This window comes from Chlorocebus sabaeus, chromosome 18 (assembly GCF_047675955.1).
Source record: "Chlorocebus sabaeus isolate Y175 chromosome 18, mChlSab1.0.hap1, whole genome shotgun sequence".
NCBI lineage: Eukaryota > Metazoa > Chordata > Mammalia > Primates > Cercopithecidae > Chlorocebus > Chlorocebus sabaeus.
This window is the reverse complement of record NC_132921.1, coordinates 42,185,406-42,195,808: the sequence shown is the minus strand read 5'-3', so window position 1 is coordinate 42,195,808 and position 10,403 is coordinate 42,185,406. Positions and strand designations below refer to the sequence as shown.

The following is a 10,403-nucleotide window of genomic DNA, read 5'->3' as shown; positions in this document are numbered from 1 at the left end:
AATGGACATAAATGGTATTGCACTTTAGATTTCAACCAAATTTGTTTTTTCAACACTCAGCACTATGTTTTTAATGTCTTTAGTTGATCCTGTATATAACTCTATTTTAGGAATTCTTAAGCATTCTTACTCTGTAGACCCCTTTGGCAGTTTGGGCTTCTTTTCAGTATAGAATTATATTAAATATTATGAAATAAATGCATTTAAAACTTGTAGTGGCTATAACTCAATATATAGGATTTCAAAATAAACCAATTATACTGAAATGCAGTTACTAAAATACTAAACCGGCTGGGCGCCGTGACTCACGCCTGTAATCCCAGCACTTTGGGAGACCGAGGCGGGTGGATCACAAGGTTAGGAGTTCAAGACCAGCCTGGCCAACATGGCGAAACCCCGTCTCTGCTAAAATACAAAAAATTGGCTGGGTGTGGTGATGTGCACCTGTTGTCCCAGCTACTCGGGAGGCTGAGGCAGGGGAATCGCTTGAACCCGGGAGGCAGAGGTTGCAGTGAGCCGGGATTGCATCACTGCACTCCATCCTGGGTGACAGAGCAAGACTCTGTTGAAAAAAAGAAAAACAAAAAACAACTACAACTAAACCAATAAATGTGTGGCATAGCAGTATATAAATATATATATAATATATATATATTTAACATTTAAAAATGTTAAATATATTTATTTTAACATTTAAAAATGTTAATATATATATATTTTAACGTTTAAAAATGCAAGCTAGAAGGCAGTTTAATAACCACAATTATTATATTAAAATGATTAGCAGATGCAATGTTTTGGAATGTCTGCAACAAGTTAGATGTGATTTGAACATAAACGTGACTTCTGTTGGTGAAAAAGTCAAGATATTGTTAACAGAACTGTGTTTTGTTGCCTTCCTTCATAATTAAATGAAATGCTAAATGTCAGTTCAAGATTTGTGAATATGAAGATGTATATAGTATATACATAATGTGTATATTTACTGTAGTTATATGATTTGTTTATGTCCCACTTGTATGGCAGTGGGGAAATTAAGTAAGACAATATGGACAATATTTGTTGTGTGTAATGTTTATCGAATGGGTTAATATGTGTAATTATTTTGTAAAATACAAAGTGCCATCTACAAGTAAGAAAATACCACTTCCTTTCCTCAGATATGGTCAAGTCAAGATTTGGGTAGATAGCCAGCTTAAATTCTACTAGAAAAGTAGGAAAAAAAAAAAGTTCCCATTAAGGCTATTATACAATCTCTGCATTAAACCTGTATATTGTTTCTTAAAAACTTCATTAAATTTTGCATATGATGTTTACTATTTAACTATTGAGGATCTGAAATCCCAAATAAAGAAATAAAATTCAGTTAACTGTGCTAAGTACAGGAACACTGAGGCATTTTAGAATTGTAACTGACACTCTGACCATGAGGAAGAGATAGAACACTCAGTACATGCATAAAAACCACGACATTTCAACAGTCTAAAAGCATTTACTGTGGGCATACTCTTGTGGATAACAGTGTGTTACTGATTTTTTAGTACACTAAACATACATAGCAGAAAAAACAAATAGCCCCATTAAAAAGCAGGCAAAGAACATGAACAGACACTTCTCTAAAGAAGACATACAGCGGCCAACAAAAATATGAAAAAATGCTCAACATCGCTACTCATCGGAGAAATGCAAATTAAAGCCAAAATGAGATATCATCTTACACCAGTCAGAGTGCCTATCATTAAAAACTCAGAAAATACCCAATGTTGGCAAGGTTGCAGAGAAAAGGTAACACTTATACACGGTTAGTGAGAATGTAAGTTAGTTCAACTCCAATGGAAAACAGTATGGGGATTTTCAAAGAACTAAAAATAGAACTACTATTCAATCCAACAATCCCACTACTAAGTATACAGCCAAAGGAAAAGTAATTGTTTCAAAAAGGACACCCGTACCTGCAGTCTTGTGTTTATTGCAGCACTATTCACAATAATAAAGTCATGGAATCAACCTAGGTGCCCATCAACAGTGTATTGGGTAAAGAAAGTATGATATAGATATATCTATATCATATATAAAGTATGAATATATATAGTATGAATATACATATACACATGGAATACTATGCCGCCATAAAAGGAATAAAACCATGTCTTTCGCAGCAACATGGATGGAGCTGTAGGCCATTAGCTTAAATGAAATAACTCAGAAGCAGACAACCAAATACTGTATGTTCTCACTCATAAATGGGAGCTAAAAGTGGATACACATAAAGATTTTAAAAATGGACTTTGCAAACTTCGCAAGAGGGAAGGCTGGGAGAGGAAACAGGGTTGAAAAACTACCTATTTATTATAACGTTCACTGTTTCAACGATGGGTTCACTAGAAGCCCAAACCTCCGCATTACATAACACAGCCAGATCACAAACCTGCATATGTACCCTCTGAATATAAAAGGTGATTTAAAAAAAATTAAAAATAAAAAAGAGTAAAAATAATAATATGAAAGAAAAAAGACACGCATAGTGTTTTTAATGGTTATTAATTTCAGAACAATACTCTCAAAGGTAAGTTATATATTACCTTATAAAACCATGCCAAAATCCTGTAATACATTTCTATTTTAATTGAGTGCTTCAGAAGACAGTTGTAAAGAGTATTTGATATACTAAAAGTAAAATATAATGGTAATGCAACTTGGAAATTTATTTGATGAAATTGAGACTTGCATTTTATCTATTTGGAAACCCAAGAAGGTCAGTAAAGGATGCTGGAACAATTGAATAGTTATATGCATAATAATAATAAAAATAATAATAATACATGTCTCATATTACACACAAAAATTAACTTCTGTTTTTCAAAAGCCACTATTAAGAAAATGAAAAGGCCATCTATGGCCTCAGTAAAAATATCTACAAGACATATGTACAATGTCTGACTTACATCTATATTAATAATTCTTGAAACTCCATAATAAACCAAACATCCTAGCTTAAAAAATAAGTAAGATATTTCAGCAGGTATTTCACCAAAGACTGTGTATAAAAAGCAGATACCCATAGGAAAAGACTCTTAACATCATTAGTCATTAGAGAAATGCAAAATTAAAACCACAAAAGTTTACTACTACTTACCTGTCAGATTGGCAAACTTTTTTTTTTTTTATACTTTAAGTTCTAGGGTACATATGCACAGCATGCAGGTTTGTTACATATGTATACTTGTGCCATGTTGGTGTGCTGCATCCATCAACTCGTCAGCACCCATTAACTCGTCATTTGCATCAGGTATAACTCCCAATGTCATCCCTCCTCCGTCCCCCCTCCCCATAATAGGACCCGGTGTGTGATGTTCCCCTTCCAGAGTCCAAGTGATTTCATTGTTCAATTCCCACCTATGAGTGAGAACATGCGGTGTCTGGTTTTCTGTTCTTGCGATAGTTTGCTGAGAATGATGGTTTCCAGCTGCATCCATGTCCCTACAAAGGACACGAACTCATCCTTTTTCATGGCTGCATAGTATTCCATGGTGTATATGTGCCACATTTTCTTAATCCAGTCTGTCACTGATGGACATTTGGGTTGATTCCAAGTCCTTGCTATTGTGAATAGTGAGACTGGCAAACATTTTAAAGGCTGAGGTATATCCAGTTTGGTGAGAATGTGAAGAAACTGGGGTTTTCATACATTGCCAGTGAAAATACTTTGGCAGTTTCTTAAAAAGTTCAACATATACATACCATATGATTCAGCCATTCTATCTCTAGATGTTTAACGAGAAGAAAAAAATTACATGATCATGAATGACTTGTAAATGAACGTTCACAGAAGCTTTATTTCTAAGAGCCCCCTAACTGGAAACAACTCAGTTGTCTTTCAAGAGGTGAATGAAATAACACATTTTGGTATAGCTGTGTAATACTTACCTGCAATAAAAACAAACTATCAATATATACAAACTGGACGTATCTCAAAGTAATTATGCTGAATGAAAGAAGCCAGCAAAGAAAAAGGAATACATAATACATTATGTGATTTCTATAAAACTTTAGGAAATGTCAACTGATCTATGGTGCCTAAAGCAAATATGTGGTTGCCTGGCAGTGTGGGTAGGGGAATCACTTTTCTCAGATGACTAATATTACTTTTCTGATTGAGAACGGAAACAGGGTAACTTCAGCTCCCTTTGATGTAATTAGTTTGATAAACCTCTTTTCCTCTCTTAGTCATCTTTTCAATCCATGATTCTTCTATAACAAAGAGGTTAGGAAAGCACATTATTTACATGGACAATCTGAGTATTTGTGGATTCCTCTGTCATTGTTGCAAATGAGAGATGAGTGCAACTTTACCATTAAGCCCCACGTCTTAAATGTTAGTCAAACAGGGCAACTCCATTTGTTTTTGAAAACAGAACTTACAGTAACCTGAGTCTGTGTCTATACACAAAATATAAAAGTAAGAAATAAATTCAGTTACATTAGAAAGAAGGTTAAAACATATCCATTCTTATTTATCTAAAAATCAATTAAAATATCTTTCTCAAAAAAGAATGATACTTTATTTCTGTGGGGGTATTTTAAGCACTTTAATTTCTGTCAATTAATGTGAAATTTCTCTGTCAAAGCTTGAGAGTGGTCAACCATGTACATGAGAGGAAGCTAAGTGTCAGGGGTAAACTGTCACACATGCTTCTGCCCATGCCGAGTAAGAAACTAAGGCTCAGATATCCCAATTCAGTGGTCTTTCGATGAAAATATTCTATTTTCCTAATATTAAATATTTGCTTTCTAAAATAAATGCACATTAACCCCACGTAAGTTATTCTCTTTTTAAGGACAGGGGACCCTTAAAGGAACTTTAACACCTGGAACCATTATGTCTATGAATAGAGACTTTTTTTTTAGCTTTTTAAACTTGAGATGGCACCACTGCACTCCAGCCTCGGTGACAGAGCGAGACTCCGTTTCAAAACAAACAAACAAACAAAAAAAGCCAAAAATATGTTCCTGACTGGAGAGTAAGTTATTGATGTTCCAGCCAATCATCTGCAAATATTTAAGTTTCACTTACAAACAAGGATATTCTCCATAACCACTGTAAGAGCAGGAAAGCAGGAAATTAATATGGATATATTACCATTAGCAAATACACAGATGCCCATTCAAGTTTTGCCAATTGTACCAATAGTTCCCTTTTTGGCAAAAGGCTCTGATGCAGGATCATGAGTTGGTTTAGTTATAATGTATCTTTAGATTCCTTCAATCTAGAAAAGTCCCTCAGTCTTTCCTTGACTTGTCTGACCTTGATATTTTTGAAGATTGCAAGCCAATTATTTTGTTAATGTCCTCAATTTGAGTTTTGTTGACATTTTTTCTTCATGAAAATGTTCAGGTTATGTATTTTTAGAAGGAATTTCACAGAAAAGACACTGTGTTCCTCTAATTGTAATTTATCACTTGGCACATTATTACCATTTGCCTGTGCTCAGAATATTTAATTTGACTACTTAATTCAGATGATGTCTTACCAACCTTATCCACAGCAAAGTTACTGGATCATAGAGAAAGAGGGAGAGGGAGGGAATACAGTACCATGCATGATAGAACATTTGTTTCAGCTGTATGAAGATGATCCCTATCAGGTTTCAGACCCTGGCAGAGATTTAAAAAAAAAAGCAGGCCTCTGTGCTGAAAAGGGAGACCAGCAGCTATTGATCAACCTTCAGGGCCTGATTCAAACAACTTTTAATCTTGCCAAGGAACTTTATAAAGTGTTGATGAACTTCCTTCAATCCCTGAGAAATTAGGTTGCCAGACGAGAAAGGTGTTTCTGTGTCAGAACTGTCAAACCAACATCTGCACCCTGTTCCTTTTTATTGTTGTTGTTTTTTGTTTTGTTTTGTTTTGTTTTGTTTTTGAGATGGAGTCTCGCTCTGTTGCCCAGGCTGGAGTGCAGTGGCCAGACCTCAGCTCACTGCAAGCTCCGCCTCCTGGGGTCACGCCATTCTCCTGCCTCAGCCTCCCAAGTAGCTGGGACTGCAGGCACCCGCCACCTCGCCCGGCTAGTTTTTTTGTATTTTTTAGTAGAGACGGGGTTTCACCGGGTTAGCCAGGATGGTCTTGATCTCCTGTTCCATTTTTTATGAGAGCTACCGAAGACAATTTTCCAATGAAGATAGCCAAACTGATGACTACCTAGGGAGGAGAACGTTTGTCCTAGACTGGCATCCTTACTATCAATTTAAGCTTGTATCCCTAAGTCGCCAAAAAGTCTTGAGCTCCAGGCCCGTGGCTTATTTGTCCTGTTAGATATTCATAGCTCTTCATTTGGAGAGTAAGCCATCGAGTGTGATGTGGGAAGAGAGAGTAGTCATGATGATTTCTTCTGCTATACCTTAACCTTGACTCCACTCTCCCAACCTGTGCTCAGTGACATCATGCTGCTGACTTTGGTGAGGAAACAAAGAGGTGAAGGCAAGGCAAAAAAAAAAAAAACAACGGAAAAGAAAAGAAAAGAAACAAAAAAATAAAGCCAGGCTTATAAAATCCCTGTTCCATCTGGCCCCTGGCTGAGTCATCTGTCACCTCAAAGAGGTAGCTTCAGGACAGACTCAGATGCTCCAGAATTGCTGCGGTCAGACACCTGCTCCAGAAGGGCAGAACCGTCTAACCCCTTCTGCTCACGCTCCACCAGCAAGTTGTCCTGAAACCTGGTTGTAGGTATCAACATGGGAGAAAAATAATTAACTCACTTTGAGAAATAATTCTGAAGCAGCAATTTCATCTATACGGGGAAAAATCCTGAATATTACTGTGGACCCCAGACCAGCTGCTGTGTGCTCTGCCTTTTTCTTCTTCACCCTGGCCTATTACCCACACTGATTTAGTTCCCCACACTTACTTTCTCACCCCATCTTCCTTTCCTCAATACGGATGTACTGTTTATTTCATGCTTCCAATTTTGAACAGATCCTTGAGTAGTTGGTGGATTTGGCTTCAGCCCTCCACAGAACAAGCCCGGTTGGGTCCCTTTGACTCACCCCCACCCTCTGAGTTTCCTTCCTGGATGCTGGATGACTCCTATATTTCCTCCAGTGAAGAGGCATGAAGAGTAGTAGTAGTAGACCGGTGGGTCTGAGCTTCAAAGGCAGTTCCTAGTGGTGGAAAAAGAGAGGAGAAAGAAATAAAGTAAATTAATTCTAAACCAATAACAATGCACTAATGGGCTGGCTTTACTGTGAGACTTTCACCTTCACCATTAATTCAAATAATGTCCTAAACAAGAAGAGAAGAGACAGAAGATTCTTTAGAGGTCCTCTCTGTGTCACTCTTTTATTTGTGTGTGTTTTAAAAAATCCCAGGAACAGAGATGTCAAAGATTGAACAAGGAAACCTAGCCAGTAGGCTGAGAAGGAGAGCTCCAGTTTCTGAATCCATATATCTGCAACTGGATGACTCCCTGCCTGAGGGCAAGAGATGAGCAGGGAAAGAGCACTGAGCTCCAGGAGAGGGAAACAGCATGGAAATGGAAGTGAGTGATGGGAGGGTGCCGAAGACAGGTTGGCTGATTCTACAGTTTTGTCAAAAGCCAGCCTGGTCCCCCAAGCTCCTGCTGCTTGAAAGGCCATTTATGTTGTGGAAGCCAGGAGGGAGCCTGCAATCCTGTGTGTTGGAGTCAGTCATATTTAGGTGTCTTTGTATTGCTCCATGGCAGAAGCCACATCAAAAAGGCGCCTCTGTGCTACCAATATGATTATTGAGGGGTGGCGATGGGGTATCCTGTGGCTTCCTGCACTGCCTCCAGACTCAGAGCTATACCCAGTTCCTCCACGAGTAACATAAGCTGAGAGCATGTAGGGCATCTCATTAACTTAAGAGCTCTCTCTGCTTGAGCTAAATATGTTACTTTCCTGCTGGAATTTCCTTCATCTTCTCTCTCTTATTCCTCATTGCCTCCTTCCCATACATGCCTGTTGGAAAACCCAGGCTAGCAGATTTCATTTTTACTTTGCCTAAGACGGACAACAAAACTATAATATTTCTTAAGGGTCTCAGGTTTCCAGTTCATCTCTTCAAGATTCCCATTCAGAAATCATCTTACTAAAAAAAAAATAAATGAATGATTTTCTTCTATATTTCGTATGTATTTTTACCAATTAGAATTTTCTCTCAAACATTGTGATTTAAAATACAGAGATTTTCACAGACTTCAGAACATTTATTTATTCTAAAACATCAGCAAAACACTGAGGATGAGGACAGAAAAAAAAAAATTAACAAAATTAGCCATTTCCAAGGGACTCAGATTTGGGCAGAAAAAAAGTGAATGTTATGCAATAGATAAAGACTTTAATAGGTATGCACCAATATGAAGATACTCAGGTAGGAGAATAGGTTAATAAAGCTTGCTAAAACAAAGAACATTTAGCTGACTTTAGATTTTTCTGTTAGGAAAGGAGAGAAGAACGGTTCAGGTATCTAAAGTACCCCCAGAGTTGAAGGTACTTACGTGTTTTTGTGAACTGAAAAGTGGGATGTTTTGCTGTAGTTATAGCATGGAACTGTTGGGCCCAGCAGTTGGTAGGGGTGGTTGGGGATCTAGGGTAGGTGGATGATAATGGTGAGAACAGAATGGAATCTTGGACTCATTTTCCCTTTGTCCCCTCACTGTATATTACAGTGAGTTACTTTTGACCTAGATGTTTTTACCTGGCAAGTCCTCCCAAAAGGCAGACATAGAAACATAGCTTGGCAAAGGTTTGATTCCATGATGACTTATAAAGAGTGGGCTTGGCGCTTGTGGGAACCAGTCCTACATTTGAATCTGTCATTACTCTTCATTTCAATGCTGCCATTAATTGTAATACCTTAATCTTAAAAATTTAAAAGTAATATTTCATCTCCAGTTCATGTGCAATATAGAGACTTGTACATCCACTAGACTATGTAATATCAAATAACCTTTAGTGAAAAAAGAAAAATAAAAGAATATGTTGTCAAGAGAAAATATACACATTTTTACAGTACCAACTGATATCAAGACCCTCCATGGGCACTACCTCCCTTTCAAACTATTTACCTCTTTATTGCCCTAAACAACGCATTTATTTGATCGTTGATGTGGGGGGAAGGATTCCCATTGACTCCCATAGACCTGCTTATCAACAATCTGAATTCTTTCCCATCTGCATTTGTTCAATCATGTCTTTCTCCCCGTTTTACTATCTGCATTTTCACCTCTCCAAACTTACTCATCTTTCAAGGCTGGGCTAATTTTCTACCTCGGGTATGAAGTCAAACTGATTTCAGTTTGTTTAAAAATTAAGTATCTGGCCGGGTGCAGTGGCTCACACCTGTAATCCTAGCACTTTAGGAGGTCGAGGCGGGCAGATCACGAGGTCAGGAGATCTAGACCATGCTGACTAACACATTGAAACCCTGTCTCTACTAAAAATACAAAAAAAAAAGTAGCCAGGCGTGGTGGCGAGCGTCTGTGGTCCCAGCTACTAGGGAGGCTGAGGCAGGAGAATGGCGTGAACCAGGAGGCAGAGCTTGCAGTGAGCAGAGATCGATCGCGCCACTGCACTACAGCCTGGGCGACAGGGCGAGACTCAGTCTCAAAAAAAAAAAAAAAGGTGATATTCCAAAAATATTCATTTCTATATCACTCATACTGTCTATATTGCTCATACTGTCACTCCATACTATCATTAAAAAAAAAAAATAAGTGACAGGATGGCAAATTAGAAAAATAAATATCTCTGGAGTGAGAATCAAGCTCCAATTTGAGCTTTTTTCAAACACATGCGTTCAATTTTCTCATTTGAAAATGGGATAATACCTTAAAGCATTATTGTGATAGATGAAATTATGTATAGTGTTTGGCTGAAGTAGCCTCAGTTCTCTTTTGTTCAAAACGTCTTGTAAGTTTAGTGTTTCAATAGTACTGCTGTATATGATAATCAGGCACTGCTGTGGATTCTAATTTCTCATGTATTTTGTATTTCAAATTATGTTAGTGTCTTAAGAGTAATAACTATTTCTCTTTATATCTCTACATTATGTAGATCACAATGGGTTCTAACTGAATATCATTTTTTCATCAAAATACTATATATGAATGCTAAATAGTTATTTGGAATAAAAGCATTATTTCTTCACATACACATAAAATCATGTGTTTGATGTGTTCACGGATTCTCTACTAAGGAAATGCCAATCAAACTTGTTCTCCTTTCTATCACTGACAATTTCTCTTTTACAGAGTAAACTCGGGTTTGAGCCCAAATTCAACATCTCCATTGCTGGTCACAATTTGAAAATATTACAATGGAGTGGCCAGATGGCCACATTTAGATGTGACAGAGATATTTGGAGAGGTTCTGATCAGAATTCAGTTA

General features: G+C 37.4%; 1 long non-coding RNA gene across 1 annotated transcript in view; it reads right to left on the bottom strand.

Annotated features, from left to right (window-relative positions):
* Nucleotides 1–1,513: 1,513 nt before the first annotated feature.
* Nucleotides 1,514–10,403, bottom strand: part of LOC119618479 (uncharacterized) — a 30,314-nt gene continuing 21,424 nt past the window's right edge. Inside the window, exons 2-3 of the long non-coding RNA XR_005234772.2 lie at nucleotides 7,044–7,157; nucleotides 1,514–6,713 (exon numbers count right to left, since the gene is read on the bottom strand). This is a non-coding gene — a long non-coding RNA (uncharacterized lncRNA). The remainder of the gene's footprint in view (nucleotides 6,714–7,043; nucleotides 7,158–10,403) is intronic.